This window comes from Catharus ustulatus, chromosome 26 (genome assembly GCF_009819885.2).
Source record: "Catharus ustulatus isolate bCatUst1 chromosome 26, bCatUst1.pri.v2, whole genome shotgun sequence".
NCBI lineage: Eukaryota > Metazoa > Chordata > Aves > Passeriformes > Turdidae > Catharus > Catharus ustulatus.
The window spans coordinates 1,745,220-1,755,753 of NC_046246.1; positions in this window are offsets into that span (position 1 = coordinate 1,745,220).

A 10,534-nucleotide genomic window follows, 5' to 3' on the forward strand; every position below is an offset into this window, starting at 1 on the left:
AAAACCGCGAAGTTTTTACATTGGTTTATTGATTATTTTGTTGTTGTGGTGGGGGGGGGTTATTATTGTCATTATCAGGATTTTTAAGTTTCCCAGCAGCTCGAAGCTTTCTGCATCTCAGCTGCCGAGCATCCGTGCAGTTCGTGTGTGGCCATCCAGATCCCTTCACCCGGGGCCAAAAAAAAAAAACCCAGGAAAAGGAGTTTGGGAAGGGGCTGAGGTGCTCCCGGGGACATTCCCTGCCCGGATCCCATCCCCACCCCCGGCAGCCACGGAGCGGGGCAGGCAGGGACCGCTGCAAACTCAGGAGATGGGCACAAAAACCGAGTCCCAACCCAGTTTGGCTTCTGTGGCTGGGGTGAAATGGTGCTTCACGCTGTACCCAAGGGGCGAGAAGGCTCCCCCCGTAAATAACTAATTGCTAATTAAGGGCTAATGGTCGCACTGCCAGCTCAGAGCTCCGGGGAGGGAGCCGCAGCCCGCCAGCACCAGCATCTCTGTGTGCGGGCACGGCGGGTCCGGGCAGCCCAGCCCCGCCCGGAGTCACCTGCGACCCTGGGCAGGAGTGTGTCCTGTGCCCGAGGAGCACGGGAATGGCACTCCCGGGGGTTTAACAGGGCTGGGTGCTGTTCCCAGCCCTCACCGGTGGCTGCCGGTCCCACCCCGATCCCCTCTGCTCCCCCTGTGGCACCCTCGGTGAAAGCTGGTTGCTGGTCACAGCTTTTCGTGGCGCTCTGAATGTCTGCTCTGCCTGCAAAGCAGGCATGGAAAATCCCTTTTTGCTTCCCACAAGGGCTGCAAGGGTGGCTCTGTTGCTTTACAGAGCAATTAGCAGGATTATTTGCCAGAGAATGTATTAATAATGCAAATAGGCAAATGAAAAAGCAGAGCCCAGCCCTTCCTTTTCAGCAGCAGGTGGAAATAAAATCCCCTGCTTTTCTCATGGCAGAGCTTCTCTGATTTATAATCCATGAGGGCACAGAGGCTGCTCCTCTGTGGTGTGGCTGCTCTATCAGCCCCAGTCCCACGGGGATATTCCCTCCCTGCTGAGCAGCTGGGGTGGCTCCCATCCACACAGCTCCTGGATCTCACACGGATGCTCTGGCAGCCAGGAATCCTCCTGCACACACAGGACTTGGCCCAAGCTCTGCCATCACCCCCTGGCTGTTCCTCACACCAGGACTGACATCCAGAGCTCAGACAGCTCTCAGACCTTCATCCTCAGCACCTCTGGAGTTTCAGGAGCTCCTTTGTGCTGCAGCAGGGATTTAGCTCCTAAATGGAGCTCGGGCTCTTGCAGGGCCAAGCAGAGCATGGGATGAGGAGAGGGCTCCCCCAAAGCACCCATCCTGGAGGCAGAGCTCTGCCAGCTGGGTTATTCCCAGCTCCTTGGCTGGGTTATTCCCAGCTCCATGGCTGGGTTATTCCCAGCTCCTTGGCTGGGTTATTCCCAGCTCCTTGGCTGGACACCCAGAGCTGCAGCAGGAACAGAACCATCCTGAAACAGCTGTGAATCTCCAGCTGAAATGGGAAATGCGGCTCCTCCAGGGGTGACATCCCAGCCCTGCTGTCCCTGACATCCCAACCCTGCTGTCCCTGACATCCCAGCAGTCCCAAATCCTGCTCTGATCCCAAATCCAGCCCAGCCCTGGGGCACAGCAGGTAAATCCCACCTGTGTCCACCCAGAGCATCCCAAATCCTTCCTGCCAGCCTGGGGCTCTGCCTCCCCCTCCCCAACAAATCCACAGCTTTCCCTGCCCCAAAATCCACAGGGACAGCACCTGAACAAGCAATATCCTTGGAGAAGTCATTCAAATTATCCCAACTTCTGTGCAAAATCCTCCAGGATTTGATCTAGCCCTTCCCTGCTCTCCTTGCTTTTCCTCTGTTCATCAACTGCTTCTTTTCTTTCCTTTCCTTTTAACATTTCTGTCTATTGCACAGTATTTACAAATGAAACCGTAAGTTATTTACAAAAAAAAAAAAAAAAGAAAAAGAAAAAAAGAAAAAAATTAAAAACATCAGTCCTGATGGCATAAAACCAATCTGTTTTCATTACTGAGATATGATGGCACTTACGATCACTTTAGTAAATGTAATGTAAAAAATAATTAATAATAATAATTAATAATAATAATGTGTACGCAAATTTAATATACATGGTCTCATGTAAGATAAATATTTGCCTTTTTTTCTAAAAGGTGTATGTATTCTGTAAGTGGAATAGTCTGTAGAAAGTTTCTATATGTTCTTAAAATGGCAATACATTCCAAAAAAATGGTACTGTAAATATGTACAGCGTCAAATGGAATTTGGTAGTTTTGCCTGTAATTTTATTTGAACTCCGGTTTCTACACTTGCATCTTGCAATGTCTGTATGGTTATATCAGTGCAAAAAAAACAAAAAAAAAAAGAAAAAAAAAAGCAGGTAAAAAGCACAGTCTGATGTAAAAACAACAACAACAAAAAAAGAACAAAAAACACACAAAACCCAAGAAAACAAAAAAAAAAAAAGAAGAAGAAAAATACTCAGTATTTGATGTTTGTGACCCTTATTGTAAATGACATCTGTACTGTGAATGAGAAGTTTTTACAAGTATAATATTGCCTTTACTACAGCTCAGATTGTCTGCTCGGTCTGGGCATATTTTTAAAAAAACAGCATGTTGGAATAAATTTCAAAGTCCCAACATATCCCTGCATGTACGAGTGGCACTCTTTAATTCCTGCTTTATTTCCCAGAGAAATATTTCCCTGGAGGCACATCTGGATAAATCCTGGTTCTGCTGCAGCCACTCCATCCCTGCAGAGCCCCCACTGCAGGGGAAGTGCTACCCTCAGGAAAATGCCACAATTGGATTTTTTTTTTCCAGTTTTTCCTCCTTTTTCTTTTTTCCTCCTCACAGAGCTGAGGCTGTGAGCAATGGATGCTCTGAGTGAATTCCCACAATCCCAGACTGGTTTGGCTTGGAAAAGATCTTAAAGATCATCCAGTTCCAGCCCATGCTGTGGGCAGGGACAGATCCCACTGGAGCAGAGTGCTCAGAGCCTCGTCCAGCCTGGCCTTGGACACAAACTTCAGGGAAAAAATAGGAAAATTATTTTAAAAGTCTGAAATATCCCCCTTCCACTTGCTCTTCCCCAGGAACTGAGCTGCCCTTGGCCCATAAATTCTCTTTATTCACCTGGAAACCTTTCTGGGCAGCTCCTGCCCTACTCCCCTTCACCCCCAAAAAGCCAAAACTCCCAAACCCTGGGGATTTTTTTGGTTGTTTGGGGTTTTTTTGTTTGTTTTGTTTTGTTTTTGAGATCCCACACCCATGGGATTTCTCCCTGTGGTGTTCCAGCTGTAGCACCTGCTGCTCCCTGCCAAACATCAGAGCCTGTGGCTGAACGTTTGATTTCTCCAGGTCTGAATTCTGGGCTGGATGAGGGAGGTGAGCACAGGCCTGGGGGAGCTGGGTTGCATTAATCTCAGAAGAGCCACATGTGTGTGAAGAGGAGGGAGAGGAGTTGGGTACAAACCTCTGCCTCCCCCTCACTGAGAGCTGCAGGAATTCAGCAATAACTGCTTTTCAAGGAAGGAACTCCAATTCCCAGCTCTCAGCTGCTGCCTCAGTTTCCCCAGCTGTGCCTGCACGAGGCCAGGAGCCCAGCCCAGCCCAGAGCTTTGGGGGCCACCAGGGCTTTTCCTGGCTGCAAAGGCTGGCAGAGCTCTGGGTGCTGTGCTCTGCACCCCCTTCTCGCTCCTGCTGCTGTTCCTGGTGCAGGAGAAGTGGATGGAGCATCCAAAACAACTGGAGAGATGTGTGAGGTGTGTATTGTTCCATAAAAACAGCGTGGATTTTCCTTTCTGGGGATGGAAGGCAGCGAGCCCTTACTGGAGGTGACGTTTGTTCCACTGCCAGTCCCTCCTGCTACTGAGTAGAGGAATTGTACTTCCTTTAAAAGAAAAAAAAAAACCTCATTCCTGCAATGCTTGAAACTGCTGGAGGCAGCCAGAGCTGCCTGAGGAGGCTGCAGTTAAACCCCACTGAGCTCCCAAACCTGGAGCCAATTTGGGTCACACCAATCTCCAGAGCAGCTCCAATTAATCAGGTGTCCCAAGAAATTCCTTCCCCCGACAGAGCCTTTGTTTTCTGACACAGAGCAGCCACTTCCTGCCCTGAGGAGCCAAATGTGGATCAAACTGCTCAGAATCCCTGGGCTGAGGTTCCAGGCTGGCTCCCCTGGGCAGTGCAGATGTGTGGAGAAGGGAAGGTGATGACAACGCTCTGAGAAGTTCAAACCAGTGCCTGCCTCTCTCTGGGAGGCTGAAATTCCTGCAGTTCTTTGGAAATCCCTGAATCCCACGGTGAAATGGTCCTTCCTTCTGCCCAGGTTCAGCCTCCCAGCAGCTCAGCAGCTTCAGCTGGGAACCTGGAAAGAACCAGGCCTTGATGGGCATCACAGCTATAAAAGCACCTTCAGAAATCTTTCATGGGACTGTCAGGTGAGGAATCACAGAATGGTCTGGGTTGGAAGGGACATTAAAGCTCATCCCATGGGCAGGGAACCTCCCACTGTCCCAGGCTGCTCCAAGCCCTGTCCAACCTGGCCTGGGACCCTGCCAGGGATGGGGCAGCCACAGCTGCTCTGAAGAAGCTGCTCCTGAGAGGTTTAATGCATCACCAGCCATAGAAGAAATTTCTTTGAGAACTGGGATTTGATGGATTTTGTGGAGCACAGTCCAGTGCCCCCAGTGCCTCCAGGGGCAGCTGTGGCTGTGCCTGCAGACCTGGCTCCCCATGGAGAACCTGTCCTAATCCCAGCTCTGGGACTCCTTCCTCTGCACCAGCTGCTCTGCTGTGATCCTGCCTGTGCCTGGGGGTGCTGCAGGTCAGGGTGGGCTTACAGGGAGGGGAGCAGAGGGCTGAGAGCACCAGGGACCTGGCTCCAGGGATTTGGGGATGTACTGAGGACAGGGCTGAGAGGAACAGGGATTTGGCTCCAGGGATTGGGGGCTCCACTGAGAACAGGGCTGAGAGCACCAGGGATTTGGAGCTCTAGTGAGGACAGGGCTGAGATGATCAGAGACCTGGCTCCAGGGATTTGGGGCTCCAGTGAGGACAGGGCTGAGAGGAACAGGGATCTGGCTCCAGGGATTTGGGAGGAGGAGGAGGGATGGCTGGGGATGTCCTGCACAGAGCTGCCAGGGACAGCTCCTCACCCCGTGCTGGGGACAGTGTGAGAGAGGTGACACTGTCCCTGTGCCCGGGGCTGCTCCTCCCCACCTCGGGCAGATGGTTCGGGGCTGTCCCTCCCTCCCAGGAGGAGCTGTTGGAGCTGGAAGGGCTGGCACGGCCACCGGGCTGGTGCTCGTTGTTATGACAACAGGAGGAGGCTGCTGAGAGCAGAGAGCAGGGAGGGAGGGAAGGAAAAGAATCAGAGAATCATTAAGGCTGGAAAAGACCTCCAAGAGCATCAAGTGCAACCTTTGACCAAATCCCACCATCCCCAGCGACCCATCCCACAAAGGGCAGGGTTTTGTGGGGCAGAAGGGATCCAGGAAGGCGGTGAGGGGCAGGCTGAGGGATGGGCTGAGCACGGGGCAGGGAGGGAGGGCAGCCACAGGATGGGCACCAGGACTGGGGCTGTGCCTTGCTCGTGACACTGCTGGGCACAAGAAGGGCCTGGCCCTGCCTGCAGGGCTGAGTGAGGCAGCAACCAACAGAACCAGAGGACACAGCCAGGGAGATACAGGCTGGACATTAGAAATAAGTTTTTCATGGAAAGAGTGATAAAGTACTGGAATTGTCTGCCCAGGGAGGTGGTGGAGTCACCATCCCTGGATGTGTTTAAAACAAGACTGGATGTGGCACTGGGTGCCATGGGTGAGTTGAGGTGTTAGGGCTGGGGTTGGGCTTGATGATCTTGGAGGTCTCTTCCAACCCAGTGATTCTGTGAATTCTGTGAGTGCCAGCAGCCCAAACACCACCAGGGCTGGGACCTGTGCAGTGGGCAAAACCTGGCAGAACAATGCCCAAAGCAGCAGCCTGAGGGCCATTGCAGCAGATCCCTCCTGGAGAGCGCTGGCAGCTGAGCTGTGACCTCATCCTCCCAACAGGCATTGCTTGGACAGGCAGCAAAACAAACCAAAAATCACCTGATAACAACCCTGTGTCCTGCTGGGGTCATCGTGCCCCCTGGCAGCCTCAAAAGGGGCACAAAAAACAAAGGTGCAGAAGCTGCCAAGGGATGCCCAAGGTGTCAGCCTGTGCTTTTCATTTCACAGAATCAGAGAATCAGTGGGTTGGAAGAGACCTCCAAGATTATCAAGTCCAACCCCTGCCCTAACACCTCAGCTAGACCATGGCACCAGTGCCACATCCAGTCTTCTTTTAAACACACCCAGGGATGGTGACTCCACCACCTCCATTTCAAACTGGTGTCTCCTGACGTGTCCTCCATAACCCCACAGCTCCTGTGCCCAAAGGATGAAGTGGAAATCTCGGCTCTCATCATTAGCAGGATGCAAGCAGCCATTTCCTCTGGGTTATGGGGGAAAAGCTGGAAGTGTGTCCCTGTGTGCCTGCCAGGAGGGATTAACACCCCTGGGAAATACAGGACTCTCCACTGCCTGCCCGGGGGACCTGCTCACATCCCTCAGGAATGTGGCCCTGACTCTTCCAAAGGGACAAAAAGCAAAGTGTTCAGGGCCAGATGAGATAAAGGCTGGAGTTACATGGCCTGACTGACCCTGCTCTCCCAGCCTGGATCCCAGGGGATCCATCAGAGGATGAGGGATGGGTTAAACCCTCCCAGGTGCTCAGGAGGAGCCAACACCAGCCAGACTTTGCTTCTGTGCTCAGGAGCTGGGGGTGTGGGAGTCAAACCCATCCCAGACTGAAAGGACCCTGTGCCCTGTCCTTGGGACTCCCCTTAACCAGGTAACCAGTACCCCCTTTAAACCTAAAAAATTCCTGTGTGATGATTTTGCTTTACTCTCCCTGGAATTCCAGCTCAGCTGCACAAAGGACATGGTTTCAGCAAGAGGGGGCAGTGGGTGAGCACATTCATTGCGTTATTTATCTCAGCAGGTCTTTCCCCATTTTCACTGCAAGTTGCAGTTTAGGCCACAGCTCTGCCCATGCTCTCCAGTCCTGAAGAAATGCAGAATTCCAGCTGGAATATTTGGGTTAAGAGATGAAATCCCAAACTCCCAGAGGCAGTGTTGGCTCCGTGGTCCCAACATTTGGTTAAACCTTTGGTCCTGGAAGTGTGTGAGCTCTGGGAACTCCCAGCACTGCCGTGCCACTGCTGGCTCTGCATTGTTCAGTCCCACAGCGCTCTTCCCTCGCAGCTTTCTGCTCCTGGAACCAGCTTGTTTGCCGAGAATCCAACATTTTCACTATAAAAATAGATTTCCAAGTGTCGTGGCTGCAAAGAGAGCTGGAAACCGTGACCTTATCTTTCCTAACATATGGCAAAAATGAAGGCTGCACAATGTGTTATTCCTCTAAGCTCGTAACTTTGGAGACACGAGGCCAGCAGGGCCTGTGTGACACCGAGCTCCAGCAGAGAGCTCCGCTTTTAAGATCTCTGTAACCCATTAGGGTGCAAATTCATGAAAGGAGTCGGGCTAGATAAAAACCAGGTGGTGTTTTAAGGTGAGTATTTGGCTTGAGGAAAGGATTTTCGTATTTTTTTTACGAGCTCTGTGCTCGTGGCTTTTGGCAGGGATGTGGGTGCTGCTGGGCTGTCACTCAGTGCCAGCTGGCAGGGGACAAGTGTGGGGAGAGGAGGGGATGAGGGCTATGGGGAAGGAAGCCAGGATGGATGGATGGATGGATGAGGGTATGGGGAGAAGCCTCTGAAATGTGGGTTTATGTTGCTCAGTGAAGAGCCCAACTTCTTGAGACAGACACTGCAGTGGTGGCTGTGTGAGATCCCAGCTGATCCTGCTCTGAAAATCCCCTCCCATCCCATTCTCCATGCTTTCCTGACTCTCTGTGAACGTTTGTGCAGTTATCATCCCCTTTCTGAGCTCTTCCTTCAGGGCCAAACCCTACAACTCCCAAACTCTCTCAGGGCACCAGGAGCTGGGCTTTAAATCCTTCTCTCCCAGCCCAGGCAGCAGCAGGAGCGTTGCAGGCTGCCCTGAGCAGCAGCACTGATGGCTCCTGCTAACAGCTACCCCATCTTCTGGGACTTTATATCTCTGACTGGAGACCTAATAAGTGCTGAATTGGTGTGTGATTTAATGAGGAGAACTTCAAAGCTGCTCTTTCCACACCTAATTCACTCATCAGGACTAATAACTGCAATGGGCAGTGGTTTTGTTGTGTTTCTTTTTTTTTTATTTCCTCCTAGCAATTTATTATTTACCCAGTTGCTTTACAGCTCCTAATTTAATAAGTGCAATAACCCAGGGGTACTGCTTCGGTGAGGAGGAGAAGCTGTGAAATCCAGCAGTCTCTGCTTTGCTGGACACCAGAGGTCCCATTATAACGTTTTAAACCCTTTATGACATTGGCAAGGAAGAGATGTGGAGCTCCATTCCCAAAATGTGCTGGCAGCTGCTGGAAGGGGAGGATGGCAGCGCTGGATCTCCTGTGGATTTGTGTCCTGCAGCCTGGCTGACCATGCAGTGGGCAGCTGAGGATGGCAGAGCACATCCCCTCCGAGCTGGTGCCTCATTTTGGGGCTCTTGGCACTCTGCCTCCCCCTTCCAGGGATGTGCATGAGGGAGCAGTGACCTTGTCCCAGCCCAGTTTCATCCTGGGGTGACAGTGATGGCCACAAACCCCACTCTGCCCTCTGGGGGGTCTTTAGAGGAATCCTACATTTGGGATCCTTCCAGGGATGTGCAGACAGCTCTGAGGTGAGGGAGGGCATCCAAAGGCCCCACACACCCAGCACCAGGATAAATAAGAGCTCAGCCTGCCCTGGCACTGCCCTGGCAGCTTGGGCACTGCTGGATCATCGAGAATCCCCCTTTGCCTTTTTCCCACCTGAAGCATCCTTGGGTCCTGCAGCTCCCTGCATCTCCTTGGATATTTCCCAGCCGTATCCCGGGGAGGAACCTGAGCTGAGCTGTGCCCCGAGCTCCTCCTCAGGTGTGATTTCTGTGAGCTGGGCGTTCAGAGCTGCTCGAAGCCCCATCCCTGCTCCCCCGTCCTTCCCCTTCCCCATTTCCCACCGCCGGCTTTCAAAGCGCTTTTGCAGACATTAAAGAGCTGTTCCCCAGAACCCCAGAGGCTGCGGCTGAGCCGAGCCTGCTCTGAAATGTTCCTGCTGTTGCTGTGATACCGGCTGGAGCTCGCTGCAGCCGCCAGCCTTTTTCTGACAGCCTGAGCTCGCTCCAGGGTTAGGTCATCCCGCAGATAAAAACCCAGCCAGGGATGTGGCCGAGCTGGGAGCAGCACCCGGCAGGAGCAGGGATGCTGCTTGGCATTCATCAGCCCTTCAGGCAAGCTCACAGCCTCCTTTCCTGCTCTTCCACCATCCCTTCCCTGCCGATTTACCCATCCTTGGGGCACCGGCCGTGCTTTGTGCAGGCTTGAAAGAATTCCGGGTGTTAATCAGGCACTTCTGGAGAAGGGGAAAATCCTAATAAACCTGCAGCGAGTTCCCCTGCTGCTAATTAGCAGCTGATCCATTTTCCTCTGGATTTAAGTGGGAAAATAGCAGCGATGGGGAAGAACCACATTCCTGGCCCATGAGCTATTCCCAAACAGGCAGCCCTGGGAGCATCCAAGGCGAAATCACAGCTCGGTTTTCCTGCCAGCAGAGCACGAGGAACAGGGGCTGCCTTTCCCATTTTGGGGCTGCTGCTGCTTGGAGCCAGCACAAATCACAGCCAGGTTTGAGGGGTGGGCAGGCAGGGACCTGCCCGGGCTCCTGGCCACAGGGAGCAGCACAAGCCACCTCCAGGCTGGGGGTGCAGATCCAAGCAGGGGCTCCAGATCCACACAGAAATTCAGTGTCAGCCCCCACTGCCCAGGGGTGAGGGGAGAGCTGTGATCAGCATGAGGGCTCTGCAGGGCTGAGGGAGAAGAGCTCATGGACAGGACCAGTCTGGTTCTGGGCTCACCACGGCAGCCCTGGGCTGTGCTGGAGCCAGAGACCCCTGGAATTCTCCCTCCCAGTCTCCCAGTCCCCAGCAGGGTGCCCTACTGGTGAACTGTGCACCTCACTGGGGTCTGCAGGCACCACAATCACGGGATCACAGAATCATTCAGGCTGGAAAAGGTTCCAAGATCATCAAATCCAACTTTTGGCTGAGCACCACCACAGCAACTAAACTATGGCACTGAGTGCCACACTGAAAGGTGTGCTGAGCAGGGATGGGCACTCCAAACCCCCCTGGGCAGTTCCAATCCCTGAGCTCCCTTTCCATGGGGAAATTCCTGCTGGTGCCCACCCTGAGCCTGCCCTGCCCAGCCTGAGGCCGTTCCCTCTGCTCCTGTCCCTGTTCCTGGAGCACAGCCCGACCCCCCCGGCTGTCCCCTCCTGGCAGGGAGTTGTGCAGAGCCACAAGGGCCCCCCTGA